General features: G+C 41.6%; 1 pseudogene; it reads right to left on the reverse strand.

The window, feature by feature from the left end:
- Positions 1-11,581, reverse strand: part of LOC118469247 (ATP-binding cassette sub-family C member 4-like) — a 43,168-nt pseudogene that overhangs the window by 25,937 nt on the left and 5,650 nt on the right.

Below are 11,581 nucleotides of genomic sequence, written 5' to 3' on the forward strand. Positions count from 1 at the left end.
CACCAAAACAAAGGAAATATTAGGAGTTGTGATTATTTATAGGTTATGCTGTGATTTTACTGGTCACTGGAGATCAAACTGGGCTGAATGTGGAACCTGAACTAAGATGAGTTTGACACCCCTGATCTAGACACTCTGAACACATTGAAGAACATAGGAACAAGAATATAAAAAACACATGACAACATCTCCTGAAAGAATTACGTTGAACTATTTTTAAAATACTCCTCATGTGGAGAAAATTCCTGAGTATAAGTATCCTTTCATGTTTTTACCTTCTGATGTCAGAGACCAGAGCAGCAAAGGGTTTCTCCCAGGCATACATCTTTATTATCCTGATTCCGGACACCACTTCGTTCATTGTGTGGATTCTGCTGTCGGTGAGAACAGCCGTCTGACTCCTATGAAAGAAAGCAGAAATCTGAAGTGACTACAATGTTGTTCAACAGAAATGGAACACTCACAAGGAAAGTCAAAATAAGATTCCTACACATTTCCTTTTCACAATCTTTTTTCTTTTAACAAGCCCATGATTACACACAGTAACAGAAATGAGTACATCCCTGTGCTTTTACACTTTTTTTTCCAGATGCTCTTCCTTGGAGTTGTGTTGTTTTACCACCACGGTTTACAGCATTACCGGGCCGTCTTTGTGGAAGTCAGCTCAACAAAAATTAAAGCCCCAGTCAGAGACAATGGGTATCATAAAAGTGTTTTTTAGCTTTCTTTGTTAACTCAAACTTTGTTTTAGATTCACTTGAAAGGTGGCCTTCAACACGTCATGTAGAGCAACAAGATTATAAAAATTTATGACATTATAAAGTGCTGCTACTTTGAATGATGCAGGAAAAAAATGCTGTCGAATACTGCTGAACATGTGTTAATATATGTATTTTACCAATCCGTGTAGCAGCTTATTTCTCACTGACGGGAGCACATTAAACTTCATATATTCAACCATATTTTACTGAAGTGCATGTAGGTCTGACACTGACTCATAGCAGTGGAAACGGACTTGGACCTCAAATTAGGTCAAAACATAAAATCATATTTTTGTGGTTTCTCCATCACCAGCCGAATACCGTGTCGGGTTCTGTGGCAATGCATCGTACACTGGGTACGATACTGGAAATGTACAGCTTCATTTAATGGTATTAGTAACACACAACTCAACAGGTTTACAGATTTAAATCTCAGGCTCTGAACAAAACCTGTTTTAGATCAGGTAAACTCCACAGTAGGGCTGCAGCTATCGAATATTTTAATAATCGAGTATTCTATCGATTATTCGAGTGATCAGATTCTGCAATTGGCATGCACATTACAGCATCAAAAGTGGAAGTGAGTGCGCTGTGCAACAGAAATAACCATCCGGGTGGACATCTGTGGTGTACTGTACATATATAGTATAGTACAGGAGTATTGTACATATATAGTATAGTACAGGAGTATCATGTATATATAGTACAGGGGTATTCAACTAAAATCCAAAGCCATGGGAACCAGACATATATTTAGCTGATGATGCAGAAATCACATAAATATGTTGTTTATTATGATTTATTACAGAGAATATTCAATCGGTAACATTAATTTCACGTTGATTTGGCCACAAAGTACTCACACAAGGAAAGCCTAAATATGTCAAACTGCCATCGGAGTTCAGCCTCTGTTCTGCTCAACGCCGTAAACACTAGAACAGCTGCACCAATTAAAATAGACATGCCCTGTCACATATAAAACCCCCTTATAATTTATTGATTATAGATCCTAGTTTTTACAGGATGAAGTCTGGGTCCAGTTAGTGACCTGGGGTCTAGTATGTTGTGGAATTAAACGAAGCCTCGATTCAAAGAATTTTGCCTCGAGAGATTCTAGCAATCGAATAACTCGAGGAATCATTTCAGCCCCACTCCTCAGCATCAGTTACCATGGAGATCTTTAGGTTCTTGCATCGTAGTACAGCACTTAGGAGGCATCTTGTCAACCACTATTTTGGTGTATCTACAGTCATTCAAGGTCCCGTCTAAAAGTCACCGATACAACACCTTTCCATTTATGTAGCACCAACACTCTCCAACTCCCTGGTCAGGTTTGTACAAAACACACTGGACTCCACCTGAACCAAGCAGTTTTATTACATGACAAACAGAATATGTGTCAGTAGCTATCAAAGCTGCAGTTTTGTACCAAACAGCAAGCACAGGTATTTTTCTTGGATGCTGTCCATAGAGGTTGATGTTGAACCTTCAACTGTCCCATAAACTCTGATTTCCACTGATAACCCCTGTGCCAAGTCTGAAGAACTTGACCGTCTGTTTATAGACCTAGACTGGAAAGAGGTGGGAACAGTTAGCCTAGTTTAGCATAAAGACTGGAAACAGGTGGGAAGCTTAGCTTCACGCAAAGACTGGAAAATGGTTAGAACTGTTAGCCTAGTTTCACAAAGACTGGAAACAGGTGGAACTGTTAGCCTAGTTTAGCAAAGACTGGAAACAGGTGGAACTGTTAGCCTAGCTTAGCACAAAGACTGGAAACAGGCTAGAACTGTTAGCCTAGCTTCGCAAAGACTGGAAACAGGTGGAACTGTTAGCTTAGCATAGCACAAAGAGTGGAAACAGGTTAGAACTGTTAGCGTAGTTTAGCAAAGACTGGAAACAGGGGGAACTGTTAGCCTAGCTTACCGCACAGACTAGAAACAGGTGGAACTGTTAGCCTAGCTCAGTACAAAGACTGGAAACAGGTTAGAACTGTTAGCATAGTTTCACAAAGACTGGAAATAGGTGGGAACTGTTAGCTTACCTTCACACAAAGGCTGGCAACAGGTGAGAACTGTTAGCCTAGGTTAGCAGAAAGACACAACAGGTTACAACTGTTAGCCTAGGTTAGCAGAAAGACAAAACAGGTTAGAATTGTTAGCCTAGCTTACCACACAGACTGGAAACAAATGGAACTGTTAGCCTAGCTTAGCGCAAAGACTGGAAACAGGTTAGAACTGTTAGCCTAGTTTCGCAAAGACTGGAAACAGGTGGGAACTGTTAGCCTAGCTTAGCATAAAGATTGGAAACAGGTTAGAACTGTTAGCCTAGGTTAGCAGAAAGACGAAACAGGTTAGAACTGTTAGCATAGGTTAGCAGAAAGACAAAACAGGTTAGAACTGTTAGCCTAGCTTAGCATAAAGACTGGAATCAGGTGGGAACTGTTAGCCTAGCTTAGCATAAAGACTGATAGCAGGTTAGAACTGTTAGCCTAGCTTAGCATAAAGACTGGAAACAGGCTAGAACTGTTAGCCTAGCTTAGCACAAAGACGAAACAGGTTAGAACTGTTAGATGGAAAAGATGGAAAACACACGCATGAGCCGCCGCCGCCGCCACCAGAAATAAATAATAATAAATAGTAACAATAATAGTAATAATAATAATAATAATAATAATAATAAATAAAAATAATACCAATTGTCAGACAGACATACACTGACAGACATACACTGACAGACAGACATGCACTGACACACACACACACACAGACAGACAGACAGATCAAACTTTAGCTCGCTTGCAGAAGCCCAATTAACCTTGACAGAGTCAATTTTTAACTTGACCTTACCAATATTCACACTTACACATGCTAAATATACATGGATTGCTAAAGTCATTGTAACGGGTTAGGGTTAGCAGAAAGACAAAACAGGTGGGAACTGTTAGCTTAGCAAAGACTGGAAACAGGTGGGAACTGTTAGCTTAGGGTAGCAGAAACACAAAACAGGTTAGAACTGTTAGCATAGGTTAGCAGAAAGACGAAAGAGGTTAGAACTGTTAGCCTAGGTTAGCAGAAAGACGAAAGAGGTTAGAACTGTTAGCCTAGGTTAGCAGAAAGACGAAACAGGTTAGAACTGTTAGCCTAGTGTCGTAGTTTCTCTTAAACCTCAAGGATGTGTAGATGTTGAAGAAAACGTCCATTGACACTGTTACGTTTATAATATAATTTATTACATAAATAAGACAGCATCTGAACAGGCACCATGGTCTGCCTGTGGAGAGTTTCCCAGCCAATATGAAAATCCCACTTGAACAAAGGGCTGGTGGTCATTTTATACCCTCTGGTAAAGGATAGAATTACAACATCTGGTTTAAACCCCTACTCAAGAACAACACCTCCTCAGACAAAAACCCCCTACTCTGCACATTCCTAAGGGTCACAGGTCAGCTATAGGTTAACAGTGGACCCCAATGTCAACACAGCATAGAGTTTCTGGAGCCGAAAACACATTCCTCAGTACTTACTACCACCTGTTAGTTAAAAGTTCACTCTATGGTCAACAACTATCAGAACTCATATCAGATCAGATACTACATATTTCCCCCCTTCGAGACATTTGTCTCGCTAATTATCGTAATATTGAGTACATAAGAGTCACACACAGAATGTTTATGACTTTTCTTCTGTCCATGCTAATCATGGCACAAGCTTAGCAACATAGAAAATTTATGGAGTGTGAGAGCGAAAAACCTGCCTGGCAGCTATCTTTCCCAAATTATCCATCAAACAATCAAGACAGGAAAATTCTCTCACGGTCCCTCTGCCTAGGCGACCACATATGGTACTCCAACCCAATCAGAAAAGAGGTTCAAAAGATTCTGTGAAATAAGTGAAAGCAAATACATTTGGGAGTCACAGAAATAAAACTCAAAAAGTGTCCAAAGTCAGGCTGGTCGACCCATCGTACCCTTCAGTGGACCTCTTCCTGCCTAACATAACTGTCCCTAAACAATCGAAAAAAACAAAACACCTGAGATCCCAATGTACTCACCTCCTAGGAGAAAACATCCCCTTTTCATAAACAATTCACATCCATCATAGAGTTATAGAAACCCCCTAAACTAGACATACTAGCATTATCACAATTCAAATATTTCCCCTATGTAGGAAAATGTAAGCAAGAGTAAACCTCTCATAATAAAACAGATCATACATGATGAAACAACATCCAATCCTGTAAGCATACATAAGAACACATCAATATATCAAACTGTCGCTCTTCAGCAGCTTCATCTTCTGATGTCGTAGTATGCCACTGCAGTGTCCTCATTCAGGATTCTCCCTCCTTTCTCTTTGTCCATTCCATTGTCCACATGTGAACATCTGAGTCCACTCGGCTGCAGGAATCTCTGCACCACAGCCACTCTCTCCCCTCAGTGTTCTAGGAAGAAACAAATCATCCACCAGTATCTTGCAACCAACAACATCATACATAGGACATCTTGCAGTCCCCCCTTTGATCAAACTAAATCCCCTTAAGGTTTGGACATCTCTATTGTAAGTGACACCCCAAACATCAAACTTAACAACCAACTTAACAAACACTTAGCAACAACTTAGCAACGGACTGAGTATCCAAGTCATCTTCCAATATGTATAACAAATATGAGAACTATGTAATGTCTCCACACTTAGCGGAACACTGAAAAATCTACTACAAAATCAGGCACTATACTCTCAAATCATCTATCATACAATAAGAATCCTCTGGCTGTTTCACTGACTGTAGATATATGTTGCTCTCAGGATTCAGACTCACTCCTCTATAACCACTACTCACTACAAGCTTCTCTCCTACATTCCACCAGCTGCATCTGATGTAGTTTCCTAAGCATCTCCTCGTCCTGCTGTTTCTGAGCATGCTCCTTCTTCCTGTGTAGCTCCACCAGATGAGCCACATGATCAGTATAGGCAGCTCTCATCATGCTCCCCAGAGAAACCACTTCTGCCAATCTACTCCTCACTGGCAGTGGCAACCCCCTCTGTATTTTACTTCGCAGAATCAACTTCTCCATCTGGTTCACTTCTGGGTCATTTCCTGTGACATTTCTCCACATCTGATGAGCCCCCGACACATAGGCCCTCGGATTCTCCTCTGGACCCAGTGGCTCAACCAAAATATTATCAGGATGTATGTTCGTTGGGAACGTATCTCTCAATGCTCTCCACATCCTACCTCTACTTGCAGCAAAGAGATCTGCATCATTCACTGCAGTTGCAACATATCTGTTAAGACCCACCTGTTGTAGGATCTCCTCCATCACAGGAAGTCCCAGGAGACTAGCTAAGAGTCGCTTAATGTCTCCCCTGGCAGGTTGTGTTCCCACCAGGACCTCCTCAAGCTTCGAAATCCAAGGATATGCCCCATCATGAAGAGTCGGCAACTTCTCAAGTATATCTGACATATCAGTATTCTGCCAAGGCTTGTATTCCAGATTCTGGCCTCTAACAACCACTGGACACATCCTATCTGACACCTTTCCTTTCCTACTCTCAACTTCTCTTAAAGCCCACTGTCTCTCACTCTCAGAATCTCCATCACTGTCTCCATCCTCACTCTCATCAGTCTCCTTCTCTCCTAGACCTCCTCTCTGCACTCTCTCATCTCTGCTCTAGCCAAAATCCTTCTCACTACTGGATCATATCCTCCAACAGTCTCATCTCTGATGCAACAGTCACCCCCCTTTCATTAGGTGGGGGCTTCTTCATTGAAGCCACATGTGAGAAAGGTGCATCAATCTTCTCCACTAGCTGCTCTGCTTCCTTGACCTTCTGCTCTCTCCTTTCCTTCACAGCCTTCAACAACTTCTGTCCTTCATTTTCAAACAACTTCAGCATACCCAGCTCCATCTGTCTCCTCTCCATGCGTCTCTGTCCTTTCTTCCCTTTCTTCTGGCCTGCTTTATGGGTGGACACCAGCACCTGCATCGTCTCTATCACATCAGGATTGAGAGTCCCCTCTACCGGCCAAGGTCGGTCGATATCAGGCCATCGCTTGCTCCACTTCCCTGACATCTCTGCAATACCTTCAACAAGCGGATTGCTCCTTTGGACTACATCAACCGGCGTAATCACTCCCCTAACTTCACGCTCCATCTTTGACATCATGCACTCAACAGCCTTCAAGCCAAATCAACCTCTCTACAAATGTTCAACAATCATCTCAATCACTAATGATCTACTAATCACTTAAATGCCTCAGATGGTCAGTCTGTTGCCAAGCTTCCTCTCCAATAATCAAAACATCCCCTCTATGTATACACAGATGTGCTTCATTAACCCCAAACTGAAGGAAACACCGTGGACCGATATGTGAACAGACTAAATATGTCCCCAATATCATCAATAAACAGATGTGTACATAAGCAAAATAACATCAAAAACAGTTTGTGGATAAAATCACACTAGCCTTGATGACGTCAGACACCAGAGCCACACATGCTGTCATCCACAAAGCTTCAGCTCATGTAGAGCACCATCAGCTGTCCTCTCATCTGTCCTCTTGGAGGATCGGATTCAGACGCATTCCATCTCCTCAGTCTCCTCCACAATTCTCACACATCACAGTCGAACATTGGAAAAACAAAACAAAGGGTTAATGTCATATGATCACCATCAATCTTCCACATCACCCCAAAAAACCACTCATTGCAATTTGCACTCATCTCTTCATCAACATTTAGGTCATTTAATTGTCCCCCAACTAATAAATTCCCTCAAGAGTCTCTACTTCTCCTCAGACTCAGCAAAGGCTCCCTTATATTCATCAGATGTATACATCCACTATAAGGCTCAGATATATTATCAATTCACAATAGTCCTCTCATAAGGCTCATACGGATTCAGCAACTTCATAAACGTCCCCCCTGCAGAAGGGATCATAGGTATTCAACACTGAGGAGGCAACAACCTCTCTCTATATCTATCTACTTAATAAGAAGTCTATTCTCTCTCTCTCTCTCTCTCTCTCTACATATATATATATATATATATATATATATATCCATATCAGTTACAAAAGTCGACTCAATCAGAAATATCCCCTATATTCATCTATGTATTCATTATCTGTTTCATTTTGGCCAAAATTCTTCCACACACACAGTCGCTGCAGCATCACACACACAGACAGACACAGACACACACATCAGGGAGGGGCTGGCGTGCACTCCAGACCCACACCCAGATGCAGACATAGGCGCCGACACAAACTCACAGAATAAAGCACCCACATTCAACACACTATCAAACAAATCAACCTCACAAAATAAAACACATAGGCCTACTCAACCTCATCCACAACACTCTCAGCATCCAATCCCAGCATCAAGTCATTCACACAAATCCTAAAAGCATGCTTGAGCCGCTCCTTCAACTCTCTCTTTCTCTTATCATCTAAATTTGTGCTACCATTCTGGGATATAAATCATCCAATCGAGAAGCTGCTTCGGACACCGTGACGTCTTTCGGTGGGAACTTGAGAGGGAACTTATTTACGATTGAATATATTCATTATATCCCCAGTTCTATGAACCGACCTGCTACATGTAGACTATTCACATAACAGGGTTTGTGGCCAGAGCTACCTGCCTCCCAGAGGGCTTTGTCCAAATCTGCGGCTTCCCTTGTCATCCTCATTCCTCTTCTTCTCAAACTCTATTTCTTCAGGCCTCTTTTCCTCTTCTTCACTTGGTCTCTCTTCATCTCTATATTTTCACTTTGCCAATTGACCTCTGGGCCCAAAGGTAAAATCCACTCTGTCCTCTTCTTTTTCTATACACCAATTCGACTACTCAAAAGCCAACTTGCACTTAAAGCATCTAATTTACACGTCTTACCCTTAACAAGATTCAGGCCTGTCTCATTAAACTTGCATGGTTATTTAGCTTGCTCCATCGTTACTAGTTCTGCTATTCTACATTTACCGCTTCAACTTCAACATTTCAACTTCTATTTCTCTTCTCTACTCTATTGCTGCAGCCTCATCTCTCTTCACTTCTGAACTCTCTCTCTTATACTCTATAAACTCTTTTTCTTGTAACTCAACTTTTATCTATCAATAAACCCCCCAATTTAGACCGAACGCTATCCTAAACCTCAACACATCCTGGCATATGCACACATGATCCTTTACAGTGCAGCCAAGCACCCTCAGCTTCCACGCACTAACCAGCACCCCACATTGTGAGAGAAACATACTCACTCCTCTCTCTCTGACCGGTCCTTTCTCTCTTCTCCTTCTCTGAAGCGGTGGAAAAGTGCGCTGGAGCTGTCGGTGACCTCAAAGGAGACCACAAACTGATCCCATCCTCGTCGCCACTTTTTGTCGTAGTTTCTCTTAAACCTCAAGGATGTGTAGATGTTGAAGAAAACGTCCATTGACACTGTTACGTTTATAATATAATTTATTACATAAATAAGACAGCATCTGAACAGGCACCATGGTCTGCCTGTGGAGAGTTTCCCAGCCAATATGAAAATCCCACTTGAACAAAGGGCTGGTGGTCATTTTATACCCTCTGGTAAAGGATAGAATTACAACATCTGGTTTAAACCCCTACTCAAGAACAACACCTCCTCAGACAAAAACCCCCTACTCTGCACATTCCTAAGGGTCACAGGTCAGCTATAGGTTAACAGTGGACCCCAATGTCAACACAGCATAGAGTTTCTGGAGCCGAAAACACATTCCTCAGTACTTACTACCACCTGTTAGTTAAAAGTTCACTCTATGGTCAACAACTATCAGAACTCATATCAGATACTACACTAGATTAGGAGAAAGACAAAACAGGTTAGAACTGTTAGCCTAGGTTAGCAGAAAGACATAACAGGTTAGAACTGTTAGCCTAGATTATCAGGAATACAAAACAGGTTAGAACTGTAAGCCCAGGTTAGCAGAAAGACTGGAAACAGAGGAAAACAGCTACCCTAGCTTAGCATAAAGACTGGAAACAGGTGGGAACTGTTAGCCTAACTTAGTATAAAGACTGGAAACAGGTTAGAACTGTTAGCATAGGTTAGCAGAAAGATGAAACAGATTAGAACTGTTAGCCTAGTTTAGCATAAAGACTGGAAACAGAGGAAAACAGCTATCCTAGCTGAGCATAAAGACTGGAAAGAGGTTAGAACTGTTAGCCTAGCTTAGCATAAAGACTGGAAACAGAGGACCACGTTACCCATGAGCCTCTGCTCCTGGCTGGCTCAGAGACACGTTACCCATGAGCCTCTGCTCCAAGCTGCCTCAGAACCACATTACCCATGAGCCTCTGCTATGATAATAATATGAGACAAAAAATGAACAAACTGAATAATAAAATAGCCATTAAAACATGCAAGATGACCCCTAAAGTAACTAAAGTAACAATGTAAGACCAAAAATGAACAAACTGAATCAAAAATAGCCATAAAAACATGCAAAATTACCCCTAAAGTCGCTAAAGTAACAATACGAGGCACAAAATGAACAAACTGAAGCAAAAATAACCATAAAAACATGCAAAAGGACCCCTAAAGTCACTAAAGTAACAATATGAGACAAAACATGAACAAACTGAAGCAAAAATAGCCATAAAAACATTCAAAATGACCCCTAAAGTCACTAAATCTTTACTGTACACATTACTGCCCTCTGGCGGACACAGCCGGTAACGACACTATTATTATTTGAGGCAAAGCTGGCGACATTACAGAGAAGCAGCACTTCCTGTTTCAACGTAAAACTATCGTAATGCTCTTAGGCTAAAACGTGGTTTTGTGAGACTCAGAAGAATCTGCAGTATGAACCAAAATGTATTTATGGACCACTAGCTTGTCGACTCCCTCAAATTGTGTTTGTTGTCACTATACGTTCAAAAATGAACACGTTATAGGTAATGTACAGATGCATTCGTGACCGGAAGTGTTAGCCGAGCTAGCGGAAGTGCTAACGAGGGTTTGTTATGACACGGACTAATACCTTAACACACGTAGCTCTAAAATCAATTCTCTCCAAGACACAGAGCTCTAGCTCCGTTTCCTGTCCCAGGTCTAATGTTTCAGCCTGATATCGTGATCAGCACCTTTTAAAGAGACGCTGCTGGTAGCGCTGGAGTTAGCTTGTCACTAGCTTCTGATTAGCTGCTAGCTCGCTAACGCTGCCATCACGGAGATGCAGCTATAGATTGTCATTAGCTACGTTGTGGATTCGTTTCCTGTTTGGACGTGACTCGGACTACAACAAAAGTAATCGGAGCAAGTGGAGAGGCTAGCTGTCGTCAAATACGACTTGGTTTACACCAGAGATCCTTCTGAATCGACCTAAATCGCTTAATAATACGTTTGACATAAAATGTACAATAAAGAAAGATGCTTTTACGTTGAAGATGAACAGGAAGTGCTGCTCACCTGTAATGTCGCCAGCTATACCGTTAGTAATAATGTCGTGTCGTTACCGCCTGTGTCCACAAGAGGTCAGTAGCGGCCCCTCCTGTGACACGATCTTACATGAGAGCGATTAGATGACAGCAGAGACTCAGACACAAATCTCTGTCCCTGCAACCGATCAATAATCAATAACAACACTGATACATTATCAACCAATCATATTTTGGCCATTTTGTACATGTTTCTGGTAGTTTTATCTCATATTTTGGTCATATTCACAGGGACTCACCTGTTTTGAGAAAATCTCCACAACTCCTTGCACGGCTGGCATTTTCTGCACTTTTACAATTACATGTATTCCACAAGCCACTTTATGCTGATGTCACTTATAGTGTA

This window comes from Amphiprion ocellaris, chromosome 7 (genome assembly GCF_022539595.1).
Source record: "Amphiprion ocellaris isolate individual 3 ecotype Okinawa chromosome 7, ASM2253959v1, whole genome shotgun sequence".
NCBI lineage: Eukaryota > Metazoa > Chordata > Actinopteri > Pomacentridae > Amphiprion > Amphiprion ocellaris.